General features: G+C 35.9%; 3 long non-coding RNA genes across 5 annotated transcripts; 1 reads left to right on the forward strand and 2 right to left on the reverse strand.

Annotated features, from left to right (window-relative positions):
- Positions 1-5,978: 5,978 nt before the first annotated feature.
- On the reverse strand, positions 5,979-8,638 carry LOC123719737. Of its 3 annotated transcripts, none has more exons than XR_006755805.1 (6): positions 8,515-8,638; positions 8,171-8,405; positions 7,824-7,962; positions 7,186-7,229; positions 6,576-6,758; positions 5,979-6,093 (listed from the first exon to the last, which is right to left on the reverse strand). It is a non-coding gene; the product is annotated as an uncharacterized LOC123719737 (long non-coding RNA). The 3 variants fall into 3 exon arrangements; XR_006755806.1 differs by having other exon boundaries at positions 8,558-8,614; XR_006755807.1 differs by lacking the exon at positions 7,186-7,229.
- A 634-nt stretch (positions 8,639-9,272) lies between these two features.
- LOC123719738 lies at positions 9,273-11,462 on the forward strand. The gene is made up of 2 exons (XR_006755808.1): positions 9,273-9,559; positions 11,423-11,462. It is a non-coding gene; the product is annotated as an uncharacterized LOC123719738 (long non-coding RNA).
- Positions 11,463-11,933: 471 nt separating this feature from the next.
- LOC123719739 lies at positions 11,934-13,253 on the reverse strand. The gene is made up of 3 exons (XR_006755809.1): positions 12,676-13,253; positions 12,221-12,595; positions 11,934-11,993 (listed from the first exon to the last, which is right to left on the reverse strand). It is a non-coding gene; the product is annotated as an uncharacterized LOC123719739 (long non-coding RNA).
- Between the last annotated feature and the right edge of the window lie 10,397 nt (positions 13,254-23,650).

The following is a 23,650-nucleotide window of genomic DNA, read 5'->3' on the forward strand; positions in this document are numbered from 1 at the left end:
TAACTAAATCATGGGAGTTACACTCCGAGAGCATAGCCAGACGCAGGCACTCTCTTCTACATACAGTTATTCGTTTCATAACGATTAACTAAATCATGGGAGTTACACTCCGAGAGCATAGCCAGACGCAGGCACTCTCTTCTACATACAGTTATTCGTTTCATAACGATTAACTAAATCATGGGAGTTACACTCCGAGAGCATAGCCAGACGCAGGCACTCTCTTCTACATACAGTTATTCGTTTCATAACGATTAACTAAATCATGGGAGTTACACTCCGAGAGCATAGCCAAACGCAGGCACTCTCTTCAACATACAGTTATTCGTTTCATAACGATTAACTAAATCATGGGAGTTACACTCCGAGAGCATACATAGCCAGACGTAGGCACTCTCTTCTACATACAGTTATTCGTTTCATAACGATTAACTAAATCATGGGAGTTACACTCCGAGAGCATAGCCAGACGCAGGCACTCTCTTCAACATACAGTTATTCGTTTCATAACGATTAACTAAATCATGGGAGTTACACTCCGAGAGCATAGCCAGACGCAGGCACTCTCTTCTACATACAGTTATTCGTTTCATAACGATTAACTAAATCATGGGAGTTACACTCCGAGAGCATAGCCAGACGCAGGCACTCTCTTCAACATACAGTTATTCGTTTCATAACGATTAACTAAATCATGGGAGTTACACTCCGAGAGCATAGCCAGACGCAGGCACTCTCTTCAACATACAGTTATTCGTTTCATAACGATTAACTAAATCATGGGAGTTACACTCCGAGAGCATACATAGCCAGACGTAGGCACTCTCTTCTACATACAGTTATTCGTTTCATAACGATTAACTAAATCATGGGAGTTACACTCCGAGAGCATAGCCAGACGCAGGCACTCTCTTCAACATACAGTTATTCGTTTCATAACGATTAACTAAATCATGGGAGTTACACCCCGAGAGCATACATAGCCAGACGTAGGCACTCTCTTCTACATACAGTTATTCGTTTCATAACGATTAACTAAATCATGGGAGTTACACTCCGAGAGCATAGCCAGACGCAGGCACTCTCTTCAACATACAGTTATTCGTTTCATAACGATTAACTAAATCATGGGAGTTATACTCCGAGAGCATAGCCAGACGCAGGCACTCTCTTCAACATACAGTTATTCGTTTCATAACGATTAACTAAATCATGGGAGTTACACTCCGAGAGCATAGCCAGACGCAGGCACTCTCTTCTACATACAGTTATTCGTTTCATAACGATTAACTAAATCATGGGAGTTACACTCCGAGAGCATAGCCAGACGCAGGCACTCTCTTCTACATACAGTTATTCGTTTCATAACGATTAACTAAATCATGGGAGTTACACTCCGAGAGCATAGCCAGACGCAGGCACTCTCTTCTACATACAGTTATTCGTTTCATAACGATTAACTAAATCATGGGAGTTACACTCCGAGAGCATAGCCAGACGCAGGCACTCTCTTCAACATACAGTTATTCGTTTCATAACGATCACCTAAATCATGGGAGTTACACTCCGAGAGCATACATAGCCAGACGTAGGCACTCTCTTCTACATACAGTTATTCGTTTCATAACGATTAACTAAATCATGGGAGTTACACTCCGAGAGCATAGCCAGACGCAGGCACTCTCTTCAACATACAGTTATTCGTTTCATAACGATTAACTAAATCATGGGAGTTACACTCCGAGAGCATAGCCAGACGCAGGCACTCTCTTCTTCATACAGTTATTCGTTTCATAACGATTAACTAAATCATGGGAGTTACACTCCGAGAGCATAGCCAGACGCAGGCACTCTCTTCTACATACAGTTATTCGTTTCATAACGATTAACTAAATCATGGGAGTTACACTCCGAGAGCATAGCCAGACGCAGGCACTCTCTACAACATACAGTTATTCGTTTCATAACGATTAACTAAATCATGGGAGTTACACTCCGAGAGCATAGCCAGACGCAGGCACTCTCTTCAACATACAGTTATTCGTTTCATAACGATTAACTAAATCATGGGAGTTACACTCCGAGAGCATACATAGCCAGACGTAGGCACTCTCTTCTACATACAGTTATTCGTTTCATAACGATTAACTAAATCATGGGAGTTACACTCCGAGAGCATAGCCAGACGCAGGCACTCTCTTCAACATACAGTTATTCGTTTCATAACGATTAACTAAATCATGGGAGTTACACTCCGAGAGCATACATAGCCAGACGTAGGCACTCTCTTCTACATACAGTTATTCGTTTCATAACGATTAACTAAATCATGGGAGTTACACTCCGAGAGCATAGCCAGACGCAGGCACTCTCTTCAACATACAGTTATTCGTTTCATAACGATTAACTAAATCATGGGAGTTACACTCCGAGAGCATACATAGCCAGACGTAGGCACTCTCTTCTACATACAGTTATTCGTTTCATAACGATTAACTAAATCATGGGAGTTACACTCCGAGAGCATAGCCAGACGCAGGCACTCTCTTCTACATACAGTTATTCGTTTCATAACGATTAACTAAATCATGGGAGTTACACTCCGAGAGCATAGCCAGACGCAGTCACTCTCTTCAACATACAGTTATTCGTTTCATAACGATTAACTTAATCATGGGAGTTACACTCCGAGAGCATAGCCAGACGCAGGCACTCTCTTCAACATACAGTTATTCGTTTCATAACGATTAACTAAATCATGGGAGTTACACTCCGAGAGCATACATAGCCAGACGCAGGCACTCTCTTCTACATACAGTTATTCGTTTCATAACGATTAACTAAATCATGGGAGTTACACTCCGAGAGCATAGCCAGACGCAGGCACTCTCTTCTACATACAGTTATTCGTTTCATAACGATTAACTAAATCATGGGAGTTACACTCCGAGAGCATAGCCAGACGCAGGCACTCTCTTCAACATACAGTTATTCGTTTCATAACGATTAACTAAATCATGGGAGTTACACTCCGAGAGCATACATAGCCAGACGTAGGCACTCTCTTCTACATACAGTTATTCGTTTCATAAAGATTAACTAAATCATGGGAGTTACACTCCGAGAGCATAGCCAGACGCAGGCACTCTCTTCTACATACAGTTATTCGTTTCATAACGATTAACTAAATCATGGGAGTTACACTCCGAGAGCATAGCCAGACGCAGGCACTCTCTTCTACATACAGTTATTCGTTTCATAACGATTAACTAAATCATGGGAGTTACACTCCGAGAGCATAGCCAGACGCAGGCACTCTCTTCAACATACAGTTATTCGTTTCATAACGATTAACTAAATCATGGGAGTTACACTCCGAGAGCATACATAGCCAGACGTAGGCACTCTCTTCTACATACAGTTATTCGTTTCATAACGATTAACTAAATCATGGGAGTTACACTCCGAGAGCATAGCCAGACGCAGGCACTCTCTTCAACATACAGTTATTCGTTTCATAACGATTAACTAAATCATGGGAGTTACACTCCGAGAGCATAGCCAGACGCAGGCACTCTCTTCAACATACAGTTATTCGTTTCATAACGATTAACTAAATCATGGGAGTTACACTCCGAGAGCATACATAGCCAGACGTAGGCACTCTCTTCTACATACAGTTATTCGTTTCATAACGATTAACTAAATCATGGGAGTTACACTCCGAGAGCATAGCCAGACGCAGGCACTCTCTTCTACATACAGTTATTCGTTTCATAACGATTAACTAAATCATGGGAGTTACACTCCGAGAGCATAGCCAGACGCAGGCACTCTCTTCAACATACAGTTATTCGTTTCATAACGATTAACTAAATCATGGGAGTTACACTCCGAGAGCATAGCCAGACGCAGGCACTCTCTTCAACATACAGTTATTCGTTTCATAACGATTAACTAAATCATGGGAGTTACACTCCGAGAGCATACATAGCCAGACGCAGGCACTCTCTTCTACATACAGTTATTCGTTTCATAACGATTAACTAAATCATGGGAGTTACACTCCGAGAGCATAGCCAGACGCAGGCACTCTCTTCTACATACAGTTATTCGTTTCATAACGATTAACTAAATCATGGGAGTTACACTCCGAGAGCATAGCCAGACGCAGGCACTCTCTTCTACATACAGTTATTCGTTTCATAACGATTAACTAAATCATGGGAGTTACACTCCGAGAGCATAGCCAGACGCAGGCACTCTCTTCTACATACAGTTATTCGTTTCATAACGATTAACTAAATCATGGGAGTTACACTCCGAGAGCATAGCCAGACGCAGGCACTCTCTTCTACATACAGTTATTCGTTTCATAACGATTAACTAAATCATGGGAGTTACACCCCGAGAGCATAGCCAGACGCAGGCACTCTCTTCTACATACAGTTATTCGTTTCATAACGATTAACTAAATCATGGGAGTTACACCCCGAGAGCATAGCCAGACGCAGGCACTCTCTTCTTCATACAGTTATTCGTTTCATAACGATTAACTAAATCATGGGAGTTACACTCCGAGAGCATAGCCAGACGCAGGCACTCTCTTCAACATACAGTTATTCGTTTCATAACGATTAACTAAATCATGGGAGTTACACTCCGAGAGCATAGCCAGACGCAGGCACTCTCTTCAACATACAGTTATTCGTTTCATAACGATTAACTAAATCATGGGAGTTACACTCCGAGAGCATACATAGCCAGACGCAGGCACTCTCTTCTACATACAGTTATTCGTTTCATAACGATTAACTAAATCATGGGAGTTACACTCCGAGAGCATAGCCAGACGCAGGCACTCTCTTCTACATACAGTTATTCGTTTCATAACGATTAACTAAATCATGGGAGTTACACTCCGAGAGCATAGCCAGACGCAAGCACTCTCTTCTACATACAGTTATTCGTTTCATAACGATTAACTAAATCATGGGAGTTACACTCCGAGAGCATAGCCAGACGCAGGCACTCTCTTCTACATACAGTTATTCGTTTCATAACGATTAACTAAATCATGGGAGTTACACTCCGAGAGCATAGCCAGACGCAGGCACTCTCTTCTACATACAGTTATTCGTTTCATAACGATTAACTAAATCATGGGAGTTACACCCCGAGAGCATAGCCAGACGCAGGCACTCTCTTCTACATAATCGTTATGAAATCATGGGAGTTACACCCCGAGAGCATAGCCAGACGCAGGCACTCTCTTCTTCATACAGTTATTCGTTTCATAACGATTAACTAAATCATGGGAGTTACACTCCGAGAGCATAGCCAGACGCAGGCACTCTCTTCTTCATACAGTTATTCGTTTCATAACGATTAACTAAATCATGGGAGTTACACCCCGAGAGCATAGCCAGACGCAGGCACTCTCTTCTTCATACAGTTATTCGTTTCATAACGATTAACTAAATCATGGGAGTTACACTCCGAGAGCATAGCCAGACGCAGGCACTCTCTTCTTCATACAGTTATTCGTTTCATAACGATTAACTAAATCATGGGAGTTACACCCCGAGAGCATAGCCAGACGCAGGCACTCTCTTCTTCATACAGTTATTCGTTTCATAACGATTAACTAAATCATGGGAGTTACACTCCGAGAGCATAGCCAGACGCAGGCACTCTCTTCTTCATACAGTTATTCGTTTCATAACGATTAACTAAATCATGGGAGTTACACCCCGAGAGCATAGCCAGACGTAGGCGTAGCTGAGTCGGCGATGCCACTTAATTTCCCTGGGAGGTTGGAGGTTCCACCTGGCTGTTACAGGGATATTCAGTTGCGCAGCTAGGTTTAGTGTCTTCGAAGAATAATAATTTCAGCGTATTAAAAACGCTGCTACTAATTGCCTAAGCTAGTTTTTAATTGGACCGACGTGGGGTTTGGATCTCATCCACAATTACAGATGTCAAGTATTATTATAATAAGTGTTTATACCTCTTTCCTGTCGGTCGAATCTCCGTTCAGTCGAAAAGCTTGTCCAGCGACAGTTGTTCCAGGGGCGTCTTGTCATCATTCATCTGAAGGTAAAATAAATTATATAATTACTAGCTGCCATAGAATGTGGTTTTAGTTAGCCTTAATACCGTGACACGAAAGAATAATTTCACTGTATTATAATTTGAATTTGATTTACACTTCGGTCTAAGTAACACGTGGTTGGCTAACACCAAAAATTAAAAAAGTTCATACTTTAGCCTCAATAACACGTGGTAATCATGATATTGAATTGTAGCTTATATGACACGTTTGTCGGTTTACCATAGCAGTGCCATCTATTGATCACTTACTCAATTCAGTCGAATAATTGTGACTGTCAATTAATTATAGACAAATAATTTGCAATAAAATAAAATTGCGACTATAATTAAAGATCTAAGCTACCCTATCTCTTAAGTTGGACCAGACCGCTCACGGTGTGCCAATTTAATTTAAAATCGGTTCAGTAGTTTAGGAGGCCATCGCGGACGGAAGTACTTTTCAATAAAATTTTGAAACTTACTTTGGCAAATATTCCAACTGCAACCGAATGGCTTAAAATTTGATCTGCTAGGCGCTCTTTGATTTTCTTTTTGCCATTCTGTACTGGTTGTAAGTGGTGCTGGGTTAAAGCTGGAGCAAACACGGTTGGGATTCTCGCGATCTTTATTATAAAACTCCTCTATGTGGCTCCACTTTACTGTACCTGCAATGGAAGGTTATGATCTTATTCTCAAAACAATTAATGCATTATTTTAACCAATCACAGGTCAAGCGGCAATAAGAAAATAAATATGGTACAGCAGAGGTACATCAATTATTAGTTATTTTAATTAGGCAATAAGGCAATACTAACAACTACTCGATGCAGGGAAATATGTCAATGGATGGTCATGGTTCAATGGATAAATAAGTCATAAAAAAGTTTTAATATCTTTCCGCTGTTCAATTAATTAAATTATTACACCAACCTATGTTTAGTTTTCTGTTTATTTGTATATCTAGTGTAAATTGGAAATACCGTTTAAAAAAAATTAAATCTTTAAACATGCACAGAAGCAAACAAGCCAATGTAAATTTGTAAAAATTAATATTCAACCACATTTTGTATAATATTCTAAAGAAGTGGTTACCTCCTCGACAAGAGCTGCTGACTTGTCTGCTGTGTCACAATCTCCTGAGAAGTAAAATGCTATTGGCTGTTTCCAGCATTTTCGAACACCGATAACCATGAAAGTTCGACTATGGTTTGCTATCACACTAGTACGGCCTTAGCATTGAGTTTTACGTTATATGTCAGATTTTTTCTTATTGACATTTCATCAAAAGCCATTTTACATAAATTATCATTGACATCTTGGTCTTTTGTGATTTCGTGAGAGCTTTTGTGAGAGCTGACAAAATAACCTAGTATTGTCTTTGGTTAACATAGCTTTTACACATTGAAAGAAACCAATTTTTTATACCGGATTAAAACTATTTGTATTATTATAAACTTATAATTATGTATAATAATCCAGTTAAAAAAATATTTTCTTTCAAAATAACCTAATCAATAATATAAAACAAAAGTTTGATTTCTTATAGATGCTCAAGACGTTCACTTTATCATCCAGTGTCCATCTCATTCCAGTTAATTTTCTTATAAAGTTTTTCAGTTGGCTTTGTAATAGTAAAGAAAATGAATTATTTAATGTGCTTTTTAATATTTCATTGCTAGGTTCGTTTGATGTTAGTACACTTAATATAGATCTTTTGGAGTTTTTATCACCTTGAAACTTTTTTCAGAGCCTCACTATTTCAGATAGATTTTTTCTGCATCTCTTAGACAGTGTTTGCTTTTGAGGTGTAAGTTCACTGAACTTTTTCACGTCCAAGTCCTACAAAATACCTTTGCTAGTTGATGGTTCCTGGAAAATATACAAAAATAATTGAATAAAAAATTCGAAAAAGATAACAAATCCAATAAGTGGATGGAGAAAATAGAAAACTTTTAATCATCCATATATCACCTAGATGTGTGTCAGAAATGTACTGCCTACCTACCTCTATGTAAAAAAGCATGACTATAAAAATTTGTCTATTTGACTTAGGTAGAATATGAATGTAAATACTCACTTGGATGTCATAACTTGCTCTATATGGACTACAATGTTTGTTTTTTAATTGGTCTATATCCTCCTCTATTCACTCTTAATCTAACTTGTTAAGTCTTTTCCTATCGCTGCTGGTAAATGAAGATTCATTCAAATGATTTTCACATAGTATCCTATTCTGGGCATTCACTGTTTTTAATGATTCAATGGATGTCCCATCACCATTAGGAAAACAAAATTTAGCCCAAACTTTAACACTAAAAATAAAGTATTCAATAGACATAGTTAATAGTGAAGCTGTTTTGGATAATCTTTCCAATATGGACCGTCGATTTAAATGCCCATTTTTTTGTAGATAGTACTCACTAAAAGAAAGAGTTTTGCAAAGATTTAGGTTGCGCAAACTTACGGTTCATGAGATACATTTATTAAAACTTTTCACACAAATTGGTAAGTAACACGCAATTACAAAATATATTTGACAAATAATTGATGTCAAACGTCAATCACTTAGTGTAGGGTTCCGAAAATTTTCAAAGTATCGATACTACTCTGGTATCGACATTAAACTTTCTAATATGGATCATCGGTTTAAATGCCCATATTTGTTTTGTAGATAGTACAAAAGTTATTGAAAATATCGATACTACTCGGGTATCGATACTTTTTGGTGATCACTAAATTTGTTTTAAGCCATTCATTTTGTTTAATGGCGTCCAGTCATCGTTTGTCACCCTTGCAGTAGAAATCGTTTTACGTACTCCTATAAACTTACAACGTTTGACTACCATGGCGTCTCCGAAGCCCATTGTTTGAAGAGTTAAGTGAAGTGCAAGTGTTGGACTCAAATTAGCCGCTTGTCACGGCCTCCTCTTCTGCGCCGATCCTTGACGAACCGGTTGCTGGTCCTAGTGGGCTGACTAGTCCTGGCGAGGAATTTGCTGCGATGCCCAGACTTACTAGGTCATCTGGCAGAAGGCTTAATCCTTACTCGGATGAGTTAAAGTAAGTTTTGATTTATGTTATTTCAGGTCAGGTTATAAAATAATAAATCATTAGTAAAAAAAAAAAATTTGCTTACTGGAATTTTGAAAAAGTTGGATTGCATAAGGTCTGTTGTGGATTTTAAAATGAAATTTATAGCTGAAAATTTTTTTTTCATTGTTTGTAACTTTCTGTATTATCTAATTCTGTATTATCCTGTACTTTTTTAATATCAAAAAAGTACCCATCCAAGCCAGTATCCTCGAACGAAGGCGTACATAACCAAAAGCGTCGCGTAACAGGTAACGCACGGCCGCCGCCCTAACGACCACTTGTCGCTGGATGAGACAATGAACTGCTGCAGGTATCGGGAGAAGATCCATCAAAGTCTAATACTCCAGGTGAAGACATACAGTTTGATCTTGCAGTAAGCTTACACTTTACAACTTTTATCTAAATATTCTAATCAATGCACCCAATTTGAACCCAGAGGAAAAGACCGCAATCTCAAACAGGATTAATATAGGACGCAGGTTTCAAATGAAACCAAATGCTACAGCTACTTCTTGTTTAGCAGAGGCCACTCACAGTGTTCTTGTCTGCGGAAACAAGAAATATGTACCTATTAAAATTACTTATGGATGCGGATTCCAATGTGACACACAATACCAAGACTCAGTCACACGACACAACTTTATTCTATATAGCCTTAAAAGATCTAAAAGAACAACTTCAAGGAACATAGGTATACAAGTACCTATTCAGTAAGCGATTAGTTGACTACAAGCTCGCATCAAAATCAGAAAAGGACAAAGAAGGTAAAAAAGAATTTAATCATAGGCAAAAGGGGAATCCAGGATGAAGGAGCTTGCTCACAGCCTACTATAGGCAGTCGCGTCCAGCGCCGCGCGCGCCACCTCGCGCTCACTGGTAGTTTATCAAAGAATGTTATTCACTTATTACTTGTGATACAACTCTATTATCGTGGATAAAAGGTTATAAAATACCTTTTTCTTGGTCAGCGATGTTCCTAAAAGTAAACTATATTCAGAGACTGAACAAAGCAAATTCGAACAATCTATAAATTACAACAAAAAAACTCCCGCACAAGGCGTTAACCGACAGATAACCGTTTGGCACCGTTAGGTGGCTATCTGAGGGCCGCAGGTAAACCCGCGTTCATAAATTGAAGCGAAGCGACCAATGAGAGGGCGGCAGGCAGCAAGGCAGCGATCGGACTGACCAATGAGAGGGCAGCAAGGCAGCGGTCGGACAGCGCGTGCGCACTGGCAAGCGGCGATGACTCACACGGAGCGAGCGAGATGGCACTACAGCACTGATGACTCACACGGAGAGAGCACTGGAGCAGACATCCGCACGGGTCGGCGGTCGGAAGCGAAAGTGGCCCCTGCGCATGTGTCACAACCTCTTTTATAATCACAACTCCCTCCTCCGACTCGACCATCCCACTTCGGGAAAATGGTCGAGTCCATTCGTAACAACTCGTAAACAACCGAACGAGTCAAATGAGTAACTATTGCACATGCGCACTTGTAGCAAGATTCTTAAGAATATGTTTCATAAAAATGTTTAGAATTTAGAATAATTAAATTAATATTAGAAGCTAACACAAGAAATATTAAGTTTATGTCCTCCAGCTACACTGAATGTTTACAAAATATTCAGGACGCTAGAACACTTCTTGAAGCTAAAGGATTTATTGTAAATACTGAAAAGAGTAATGAAATTCTTGTAAATTCTTGGGTATATAATAAAATGTAGAACTTAAATCTGTTAATATGATAATAATAAACAAATTTTTCAAAATCTCGCACAATTAGATGGCTTACGTGCCTACCTCTGCCTGTCCAGCAGCAGAATATGGCTGGTTTTACACGAAGGGTCTAGAGCGTAAATATTTTAACCATCGATAGTTTTACCGGACTTACAATGGTATCGTGCGTCAGACCAACCTATAAATTAAATTAAATCGGTTGACTTTTGTTAAGAAATGTATAGTGATTCAATTCAATTTCCTCATCTTACTAAAATTACTAAAGAACTTTGGCGATGGGGCGAAGGCTTACACGGTTTCCTGGTCAATTTATTTAATGGCTTTCCATCGTTTGCTATCATATTTAAAACGTTAGGAAAAATTATTAACGGCAATGAGTTTGGCATCATATTTGTTTTCCTGTGGACTACTCGAACGTGGTGACCGCTTTTCAGAAGGCTCTTAGTTTCGGGAACCATAATTTTCTAACCTAATGAAACTTATCTCTCATTCCAGCAACCGAGAAGAGTGCCTTTGTCATCAGTGTCATCTATAATATAAAAAATGAATCGCAGAATGTATAGGTAAGCGCATAACTATACAAAGCCTGAACCAATTGTACCAGTTCTGTTTTTTTAATGTTCGTTGAAGTTGAAGTTGATGGTTTTAACATTTTCATTGGTTTACATTTATAACATTTGTTTATAACATTGGATTACATATTAGTAATATATAAGAGTATAATGAAATAAATTTTATATTATGTTATGTTTTATTTATTTTTCCTAATATTTCATTACATTACATGGTTATGATAAATAATAATTTAATTTTATAGGTAGATTAACGACATAACTTATTAAAATTTTAACTAACTTTCTTCTAAGAAAAATAAGTACTAGTATTTTATATGTACAAAAGGACATTTAAATACAACATGTTTGTTTCTGCTAGAATTAAGAAGAATATATTAATTTTCCAAAATAATAAATAAAGCTTGTTCTTTCAGTTATGTCTTGATTTCCTTCATTAACTTCTTGACTTGAAACTGTATCAAGTGTTGGAACTAAAACTTCTGCCGGTATATCTACAAATTATAATCCTTACAAATATTTTGCATAACAGCTGTGGCAATAACAATAGCTTGAACTTAAGCTAGTAATAAATACAATGTTAAAGCGACATTTCCATACTCCAAATTCTCCGAAAAAGACAAATATTTTAACCTTACATCATGTTTCATTTGGGTCACATATCTTGCAACTTTTTGACATAGTATAATTATTAATACTCTAAATTATACTATATATTTACCTCTCTATAGTATTCCTATTCTTAATGTGTACTTCATCATATCTCTGGTCAGTCAGAGAAATGGTGTTAATGAATAAGGTATATTTGAGTAAGCACTATTAACAACCATCCAGTGATTTCTCAGTAGACCTGTACGATATTAAGCTATAAACAAATATACCTGTTAATTTAGTTGGCACATTTATCAAGTTCTACCTTCTTATCAATAAATTTGAATTAACTTGTAGAACTGAGTTTACAAAAGTTGTTGCATCATGAGCGGCACCAGGCCATGGGGAACAACATTAATATATTTTATTTCTGCATCACACACAGCTTGTACATTTAAAGAGAAATATCCTTTTCAATTACGATATTATTCACCAATTACGTCACCTAAAGAAAATAATGCTGCTTAAAATTATTACAACTTCATACTATAATGTACAATGTTAAATAATATATAAATTACTTACATGATGATTGAATTCGTAAATGTGGCATAACAAAAAACCACAAATAAAATATTTTAATTTTTTTGGTTCAACAGTTTATGTGCATGATAAGTTATATAAGACAAAATTCGATGTTAAGTCATGGAAAGGTATTCTTGTGGGATACGAACCAAACGGTTATAAAGTTTGGAATCCTAAATGCGAAATATTTATTACTGTCAGAGATGTCATAGTAGATGAGACAAATTACTTCAATCCAGGCCTGCGTTGCGACCTGAAGAGAATATAGTAAATTCTCATGATAATGTTAACATTGACAACATTTCAAAGTCAATAAAGTCTCAAAAAACTGACAGATATAAATCAGATACCTGTAAATCTGATGATTATGAAGTTCCTCAGAAAATTCGCAAAACTAACCATGACATCGTCGAATTTGAACAACCAAATGCACATTCTGATGATCTTTCAGTTTAAAACACGAGACGATAGAGTTCATTGGGAAGGTGCAATTAAATTCTCTATTTTTAAATAAAAAATTGGACTTTAGTACCACGGCCAGATAACAAAAATATTATAGATTGCAAATGGATGTTTAATATAAAAAATGATGAATTCGGAAAGCCTTTACGCTATAAAGCTCGACTCGTTGCTAGGGCTTTTAGCCAGGAATATCTCATAGACTATAATGAGACTTTTGCACCTGTTGCAAGAATAGCTAGTTTTAGATTTATTATTGCTTTTGCTAATCAATATAATTTACTTGTACATCACATGGACGTAAAAACTGCATTTCTAAAGGGGGTACTACAGGAAGAAATATATATGAAAGTTCCAGAAGGGGTGTCTTGCAAAAATGGTTATGTGTGTAAATTAAATAAAGCATTATATGGGCTAAAGCAAGCCGCTAGATACTGGTTTGAAATTTTTGAACAGTCTCTTAGGCGGGAGGGTTTTCAGAATTCATCAGTAGATAGATGTATTTATATACTAAATAAAGGAGATATACAGAAAAATATATATGTGGTACTTTATGTTGATGATTTGGTAATAGTGAGTGCTAATGTAAATACAATAAACAGTTTTAAAATATATTTAATGAGTAAATTTAAAATGACAGATTTACATGAAATTAAATTATTTCTTGGAATTAAAATAACTCGTTGCGATGATATGATAATGTTAGATCAAAGTGCTTATATTAAAACAGTTTTAAATAAATTTTGCATGCAGGATTGCAACAAAAACCTGCAACTACTCCTATGGATAGTAAACTCAATTATGAAGCACTAAACTCAGAAAAAAATTACACTGCTCCATGTCGCAATTTAATTGGTTGTCTAATGTATATAATGTTATGTACTCGACCTGACTTAAGCACTAGCGTTAATATATTAAGTAGGTACACAAATTAAAATAATAAAGAATTGTGGCAATGCCTCAAAAAAGTGCTTAGATATTTAAAAGGCACAACTGATTTTAAATTATGTTATAAAAGGTGTGAATATAATAACATCTTAACTGGGTATGTGGACTCCGATTGGGGAGGTAATGATGTAAATGATAGAAAGAGTACAACCGGGTATATATTTAAATTGTTTCAACATTGTTCAATAACCTGGACAACAAAGAAACAATAGTCAGTAGCAGCCTCCTCCACAGCGGCTGAGTATATGGCCTTATATGAAGCCTTTATGGCTTAAATCTTTGGTAAGGAGTATTCATATTGATGTATCCACTCCTATTGTAATATATGAAGACAATAACAGCTGTATAAGCATAGCAAATAATCCGACTAATCATAAGCGGACAAAACATATAGATATTAAATATCATTTTTCTAGGGAACAAATAGAGAAAAATGTGATAAAGCTAAAAAACATTCACACAGGTCAACAACTTGCAGATGCGTTAACAAAACCATTACCAGCGGTTACGTTTCATGAAATGAGGAGAAACATGGGTTTACAATTATAATATTTAATGAGTTGGCTATTATTTGTTATTAATTTAATTATTCTGTTATATTCATTGTGTTCTGATAATTATATGTAATGTATATAATGTATCGAATTTAAGATGATGAAATGATCTGATAAGGTTTTTCTGGGTTTTCCCTTATCCGAGCAACAAATGTTGGATCATTATTTTTGTATTTTCCCAGACTCGCTTGGAAGTTATATAGTTCTGTTTAGGCATTTGATTTGTACAAGAATTAATTTTTGAGGGGGCATGTTGATTTATTTGAGTAATATTGCAAAAATTAATCATTGTATTGACTTTTTCCTGTCATTTGAATGAGCGATCGAGCCGCCATCTTGTCGAGGCGCCAAATTGTCTTTACCTCACTCTGCTCCAGGTCATTTCTGTTTCATTCCAATGTGTATCGTGGTAGCAGCAGCAGCAGTGGAAGCAGACATATCACTTCCAAGTTAAACAGTAAATATATTTCTTTATTACGGATACTGTGTGTATAATTATCGTGCCCTAACAAGAATTACAACAGTTCTTAACTGATACCGCCGTTAATGCACACTCTCAATGTTTGCGAGTGTGTTGCAGGCCTTTTAAGATTTTTTGAAATTGAAAATTGTAATTTATAGAAAACTGAAATATTAACAAGATTATTACTGTTTTTCATGGAACAGGTGGTTAACGAACGGATTTTCCGTGGACAATCTCAATGTCAAGTTCGCGAGTGCGTTGCCGGCCTATTAAGAATTTGTATGACTTATTTGAAGTTAAATACAAACAAGAATATTATTTATTAGTATTTCTTATAGAACAGGGGTTAACGGGCAGGAGCCTTATCTGATGTTAACCGATACCCCCCGTTAACGTACACGCTTAATGTCGAAGGGTTCGCGAGTGTGTTGCCGGCCTTTTAAGAATTTTTATGACTTATGTATTGAAATTTTAAGAAAATTTAAATACAAACAAGATTATAACCAATTACATTTTTTATGGAACAGGGGTAACGGACACGAGCCTTATATGATCTTAACTGATACCGCCGTTACTGCACACTCGCAATGTTCGCGAGTATGTTGCAGGCCTTTTAAGAATTTTTAAACTTAAAAATTGTAATTTATAGTAAACTGAAATATTAAAAAGATTATTACTTATTACTGTTTTTCTAGGAACAGGTGGTAAACGAACAGATTGTCCGTGGACAATCTTAATGTCAAGTTCGCGAGTGCGTTGCCGGCCTATTAAGAATTTGTATGACTTATTTGAAGATAAATATTATAAATAGCAAAATATAGATGTACCTACTACTAGCGACATCTTGTACCAGAGTGTCATCAAATGTTGTCTATGAGATTCTTTACTTTTGTATTTAGAAAATAAAGTTCAGTTCTTTTCCGGTACTCGCTCAGTCACATTGTTTTATTACAGGTTATGGGCCCAGGCCGCTCCTGGCTCATAAAAAGTACTTAGTTCTCGCGACAGTATAATTATTGATTATCAGGACATTATCGATAATAATAATTCGTGGCAGAATAGGACTAAGTGTGTTGAGTTGTGCAGATTTATTGTGTCGCGTCAGGCATCAGTAATGGCGTCCAGTTCGAACTATCACATTAGTGTGCCGAAACTGAAAGGGCGTGAAAATTACAGTGAATGGTGTTTCGCAGCAGAAAATTTCCTTGTCTTAGAGGGAATGGTTGGGTGTATCAAACCTGAGCCCAACGTTGCTCCAGCAGCTGCAGACGATGCGAGAACAAAAGCGAAGTTGATTCTAACAATTGACCCGGCTCTTTATGTTCATATAAAGAATGTAGCAACATCGAAAGAATTGTGGGATAAATTGAAGATGTTATTCGATGACTCGGGATTTACAAGAAAAATAAGTCTTCTGAGGAATTTAATTTCTATTCGATTAGAAAATTGCACTTCGATGACGTCATATGTAACACAAATTGTTGAAGCTGGTCAGAAATTACAAGGTACGGGTTTTGGCATAAGTGATGAGTGGATCGGATCTATCATGTTGGCTGGATTATCTGAAAAATATATGCCCATGATAATGGCAATCGAGCATTCGGGCTTGATAATCACAACCGACGCCATTAAAGGGAAATTGATGGACATTGAACCGGAAGACAGTGATGCCAACAATGCGTTTGCTTGTTTCCGCAAGAATCAAAAATCAAAGAGTGTAAAGAGTACACAGTCTATGTACAAGAAAGATGGTGAGAATGAACGAATGTCGACATCTGTCAAAGAAAAACAACACGTCAAATGTTATAATTGTAAACAACATGGCCACTACCGTAATCAATGCACTTATAAAGATAAATCTTTTGCCTGTCCTCAACATGACCGTTCCGCTTTTATTTCCTCGCTTTTGTCCATTAAAATTCCTTTTCCTACTTCAATCTCTATCCTTCTATCTAATATAAATATTGATGTATATAGAATTTTAGCCAGTTTCATTTTTCATAACAATATAAAATTATAATCATTTATGTACTTATTATATACCTAATTTATCTGATCCTTTTCAAAATTCCGATCCAATTTCCAAACCAATAAAATAAATCTAATAACACACTTCCTAACTTTTTTGCATGGCTGACGCACAAACCGTGCAGGCCAAGAAAGGGGAAAAAAAAAAAAAAAAAAGATAAATCTTATAAGAATTCTGAAAATAAATCGTCAAAAACAAGTAATGCATTCAGTGCCGTGTTTTTTAGCAGAATATTTGACAAGAGTGACTGGTATGTCGACTCTGGGTCAAGTTCGCATTTGACAAGCAATAAAGATTGGATGGTCGACGAATGTTATTCTGGGTTCACCAAGGAAATCATGGTTGCTAACCAGAATAAAATCCCAGTGTTGTGTTGTGGAAAAGTAAACATAACAACATCAACTGAAGGATGTGACTTTAACATAACTGTTGAAAAAGTGTTGTGTGTGCCCAAATTATCTACCAACTTATTGTCAGTAAGCCAACTGATAAGGCAGGGTAACAAGGTGTATTTTACAAGCGATGGATGCGAGATATTTAATAAACAGGACACTCTAGTAGCGACTGTATCACTTATAAATGGAGTTTATAAACTAAATACTTCATCTTGTTTGGTGGCAGCAACAGCAGTCTCCAGAAGTTTGGCATCGTAGATTGGGACATGTCAACAGTGATAACATGAATAAAATGCAGGATGCTGTGGAGGGGGTCAAATTAACTGAGAAGGCCGACATCAACAAGTCCAACTGTATAGTGTGCTGTGAAGGAAAGCAAAGTCGGTTGCCCTTCGATAATAAAGGGAACAGGAGTACTAAGCTATTGGAAATAGTACACAGTGATATATGTGGCCCAATGGAGAATGTATCGCTAGGAGGATCAAGGTACTTTCTCATTTTTGTTGATGATCACAGCAGCATGACATATGTTTATTTTTTAAAAGGTAAAAATGAGACTTTACAATATTTTAAAGAATATAAAGCAAGAGTTGAGAATTCAACGTCAAATAAAATAAAAATACTTGTAAAATAAAAAGTGATAATGGCACAGAGTTCTGTAACAGAGATTTTGATAATTATTTGAAGAAACTGGGTATAATTCATCAAAGAACCAATCCCTATACTCCTGAGCAAAACGGGCTTTGTGAATGTATGAATAGGACTCTGATCGAGAAAGCAAGATGCCTTTTATTTGATGCAAGATTAGGCAAGGAATTTTGGGCTGAAGCCATTAACACAGCAGTCTATTTACAAAATAGAATTGTAAAAGGTGGATTGAACCACTGTACACCGTACGAGTTGTGGACAGGAGGCAAACCCAACCTCAGTCATTTAAGGATTTTTGGTAGTACTGTCATGAGACATATACCCAAGGAGAGAAGACGTAAGTGGGACAAGAAATCAGAACAATGCATACTGGTTGGTTACCCTGAGGATGTCAAAGGGTATAGGTTATACAATCCTTCAACAAAGGCTATTATAACCAGTCGAGATGTTGTCTTCATAAATGAAAAGTTATCTCATCAAGAAAATATGATTGAAATGGAAGTGGTAGAAGACAAACCAACAGAAAATAGTCCACATACATCTTCAGTGGGAGAGGTGTCAGACCATGATGGAGAGGATTCATTCATTTTAACGAATGACATGGATGAAACCTATGTACCAGAGGAGGAGTCCATGACATCTGAGGAAGAACAGCAACCAGAAACCACATCAAAGTCACAACGGGTGAGACAAAAACCAGAAAGGTTTGGATATATGTGCACAGAACAGTGTAATGAATATTTTAGTGATGAACTGACATTAGAAGAAGCACAAAGGGGACCAGAGAAGGAGCAATGGGAACAGGCAGTGAAAGAAGAGCTGAAAAGCTTTGAAGACAACAAAGCATGGGAAGTTGTTGATATTCCTGCAAGTGGCAATATAGTTAAGTGCAAGTGGGTTCTAAAAAAAAAGTGTCATAGTGAAAATAATGTCCGCTATCGAGCCAGACTTGTGGCTAAAGGGTGTAGTCAAAAATATGGTGTGGACTATAGTGAAACATTTTCTCCAGTAGTACGGCATACAACACTTAGGTTATTATTCGCATTATCAGTGCAGTTCAACCTAGAAGTAACACATCTTGATGTGAAAACTGCTTTCTTAAATGGAGATCTGTCTGAGACAATATATATGCAAAAGCCTTTAGGTTATGTCTGTCCAAATAATAAAGTTTTAAAATTGACCAAATCTATATATGGTCTCAAACAGGCATCTCGTGCATGGCATAAGAAAGTGGATGGTTGCATGTTAGCTAATGGTTATATTAAGTCCCAAATAGAGTCATGTTTATATACAAAATTTGCTGGCAGCAGTAAAACCATCGTGACATTATATGTCGATGATTTCTTTGTATTCTCAAATGATAGAAATGAAACTAGTAATCTTAAGGATATGTTGAATAAGATTTTTGTATTAAAAGACTTGGGAATTGTAAAGGAATGTCTTGGCATGTCAGTTGTATTTGATAAACAAAATAATAATTGTACTGTGACTTTAAGTCAAGAAAAATATATTGATAGATTGTTGACTAAGTTCAATATGGTTGATTGTAACACTGTGAATACTCCAATGGAGGTCAACTTAAAATGTAAGAAGGAAAATGATTGTAGTAATCAAAATCCCTATCAGCAGCTTATCGGGAGCCTAATGTATTTGGTTGTGCTCACACGACCCGATATAGCTTATGCAGTGTCATATTTAAGTCAATTCAATAATTGTAATACTGAACAACAATGGGTTTATGCCAAAAGAATTTTAAGGTATTTGAAAGGGACAAAAGATTTAGGTTTAAAATATAGTAAGGGCAAAAATGCAAACATTGAAGGTTATGTTGATGCAGACTGGTGCAGTGATGTTAATGATAGGAAATCATATTCAGGATTTTGTTATACTTTGTCTGGGTCTGTTATATCTTGGAGTTGTAGTAAGCAAAAATGTATTACACTTTCTAGTACCGAATCTGAATATGTATCCATATCAGAAGCCTGCAAAGAGGCAGTTTATTTGAGAAATTTACAATTTGAACTTACTAAAAGGATGTATAAGATCATTTTATATAATGATAGTATGAGCGCACAGAAATTGTTGTTAAACCCTGTATTCCATAATAAAACGAAGCATATTGATGTCAGATATCATTATTGTAGAGAATTAATTAATGAAAACATTATAAGTGTTAATTATCTATGTACATCAAATATGCCTGCAGATTTGTTTACAAAAAGTCTCGCTGCTGTAAAACATTATAAACATTTGAATACTTTAGGTATTGTTAAAGTGTAATTGTTTCTTTTGTTTATATAGTATCTATATTTTGAGTGGGAGTATTATAAATAGCAAAATATAGATGTACCTACTACTAGCGACATCTTGTACCAGAGTGTCATCAAATGTTGTCTATGAGATTCTTTACTTTTGTCTTTAGAAAATAAAGTTCAGTTCTTTTCCGGTACTCGCTCAGTCACGTTGTTTTATTACAATAAATACAAATAAGAATATTATTTATTAGTATTTCTTATAGAACAGGTGTTAACGGGCAGGAGCCTTATCTGATGTTAACTGATACCCCCGTTAACGTACACGCTTAATGTCGAAGTATTCGTGAGTGTGTTGCCGGCCTTTTAAGAATTTTTATGACTTATGTATTGAAATTTTAAGAAAATTTAAATACAAACAAGATACCAATTACTGTTTTTTTTGGAACAGGAGTAACGGACACGAGCCTTATATGTTTTTAACTGATACCGCCGTTAATGCACACTCTCAATGTTCGCGAGTGTGTTGCAGGCCTTTTAAGAATTTTTGAAATTAAAAATTGTAATTTATAGAAAACTGAAATATTGACAAGATTATTACTGTTTTTCATGGAACAGGTGGTTAACGAACGGATTTTCCGTGGACAATCTCAATGTCAAGTTCGCGAGTGCGTTGCCGGCCTATTAAGAATTTGTATGACTTATTTGAAGTTAAATACAAACAAGAATATTATTTATTAGTATTTCTTATAGAACAGGTGTTAACGGGCAGGAGCCTTATCTGATGTTAACTGATACCCCCGTTAACGTACACGCTTAATGTCGAAGTGTTCGCGAGTGTGTTGCCGGCCTTTTAAGAATTTTTATGACTTATGTATTGAAATTTTAAGAAAATTTAAATACAAACAAGATTATTACCAATTACTGTTTTTTATGGAATAGGTGGTAAACGAACAGATTGTCCATGGACAATCTCAATGTCAGCTTTGCGAGTGCGTTGCCGGCCTATTAAGAATTTTTATGACTTTGTTGAAGTTAAATACAAACAAGAATATTATTTATAAGTATTTTTTATAGAACTCAATGTTCGCGAGTGTGTTGCCGGCCTTTTAAGAATTTTTGAAATTAAAATTTAATTTATAGAAAACTGAAATATTAACAAGTGTTAGCGGTAGTTGATTTAGTTCTTAGGGTAGGAAATTAAACACTTCAATGATGACCTAATTCACTATAATTTACTTCACTGATTTTACGTGAACTGTATAACTTCAAACTTGTACGAAGAAAAGGCCCGTGCGCATGTGTCACAACCTCTTTTATCATCACAACTCCCTCCTCCGACGCGACCATCCCACTTCGCGAAAATGGTCGAGTCAATTCGTAACAACTCGTAAACAACCGAACGAATGAAATGAGTAACTATTGCACATGCGCACTTGTAGCAAGATTCTTAAGAATATGTTTTATAAAAATGTTTAGAATTTAATTAAATTAATATTAGAAGCTAACAGTCGGCCTTTCCTGACAATGTTTGCGTCTCGCAAAAAAAAGAATGCTTTGTAACATACAACTCAAATTAGAAACGAAATTTTAACTTTAACTTTTGAATTACATCTATAACTACAGAGAGTTAAATTTAATCCATTGTGACGTTACTAATTATTTATGTTCATTTATTAAGGAATATATGAATTTGTCTCGGTAGACATCCCTACTCATCGGCAAAGAAGACACAGGGTGTAGGCCGAGAGAAAAAGCCGGCGTAAAAAACTCTCGGTACTCTTTTAAAATATCAAGTCATCAATCTTATCAATAATTTACAATAGTCTTACTAACTAAATCTATTGTGACCTCTTAATATTCACAATAGTTTTACATAACCAAATCTATTGTGACCTCTTCACATTCACAATAGTGTTACATAACCAAATCTCTTGTGACCTCTTAATATTCACAATAGTTTTACATAACCAAATCTATTGTGACCTCTTCACATTCACAATAGTGTTACATAACCAAATCTCTTGTGACCTCTTTACATTCACAATAGTCTTACATAACCAAATCTATTGTGACCTCTTAATATTCACAATAGTTTTACATAACCAAATCTATTGTGACCTCTTCACATTCACAATAGTGTTACATAACCAAATCTCTTGTGACCTCTTTACATTCACAATAGTCTTACATAACCAAATCTCTTGTGACCTCTTAATATTCACAATAGTTTTACATAACCAAATCTATTGTGACCTCTTTACATTCACAATAGTCTTACATAACCAAATCTATTGTGACCTCTTTACATTCACAATAGTCTTACATAACCAAATCTATTGTGACCTCTTCACATTCACAATAGTCTTACATAACCAAATCTATTGTGACCTCTTCACATTCACAATAATCTTACATAACCAAATCTATTGTGACCTCTTCACATTCACAATAGTCTTACATAACCAAATCTATTGTGACCTCTTCATAGTCACAATAGTGTTACATAATCAAATCTATTGTGACCTCTTCACATTCACAATAGTTTTAAATAACAAAATCTGCTGTAACCTCTTCATATTCACAGCAGATTCACAATAAAGTTTACATAACTAAATCTATTGTGATCCCTTTATGATCCTTTATACAAAAGTGATTTTATCATGTAAAATTGATATTCTAGTCTCGTGTTCAAAACATAAATTTAACAAAAATATATATTAAAATCATAAAAAAAATCTTATCGTAAGCACAACAATTACTTGAAGCACTTTCATTTCTCACAAAATACCTAATTATATGAATAACACCAACTACTACTACAACCCTACTTGTTCTCAGTATTATGTTTCAACAACATATTTCAATTCACTCAAAACTTACTTATTATATTCAGCCATCGCTTTTATTAGGATACTATTACGTCTGGAGATGACGTAAATTTGACATTACTTTATCAAATAATTTGTCAAATACAAACTCATTGGTAACCGATCAAATTGATACAATAATTTCCTTACATTCAATTTCATTACAATATCTTATCAATTCTGTTGAACGATATTTTTATCATCAGACACAAATAAAAGTATTTCATATCCACTACTAAGACAAATAATAAAAAGAAAACTATTGTTAGTGTAAGTCAAGTATTGATTATGCACAGGGAATATATATATGTAGAAAAGTCATATGTAATTTTACTATAAACATACTAGTTTTAATAT

Source organism: Pieris brassicae, unplaced genomic scaffold, assembly GCF_905147105.1.
Source record: "Pieris brassicae unplaced genomic scaffold, ilPieBrab1.1, whole genome shotgun sequence".
In the NCBI taxonomy this organism is placed as follows: Eukaryota; Metazoa; Arthropoda; class Insecta; order Lepidoptera; family Pieridae; genus Pieris; species Pieris brassicae.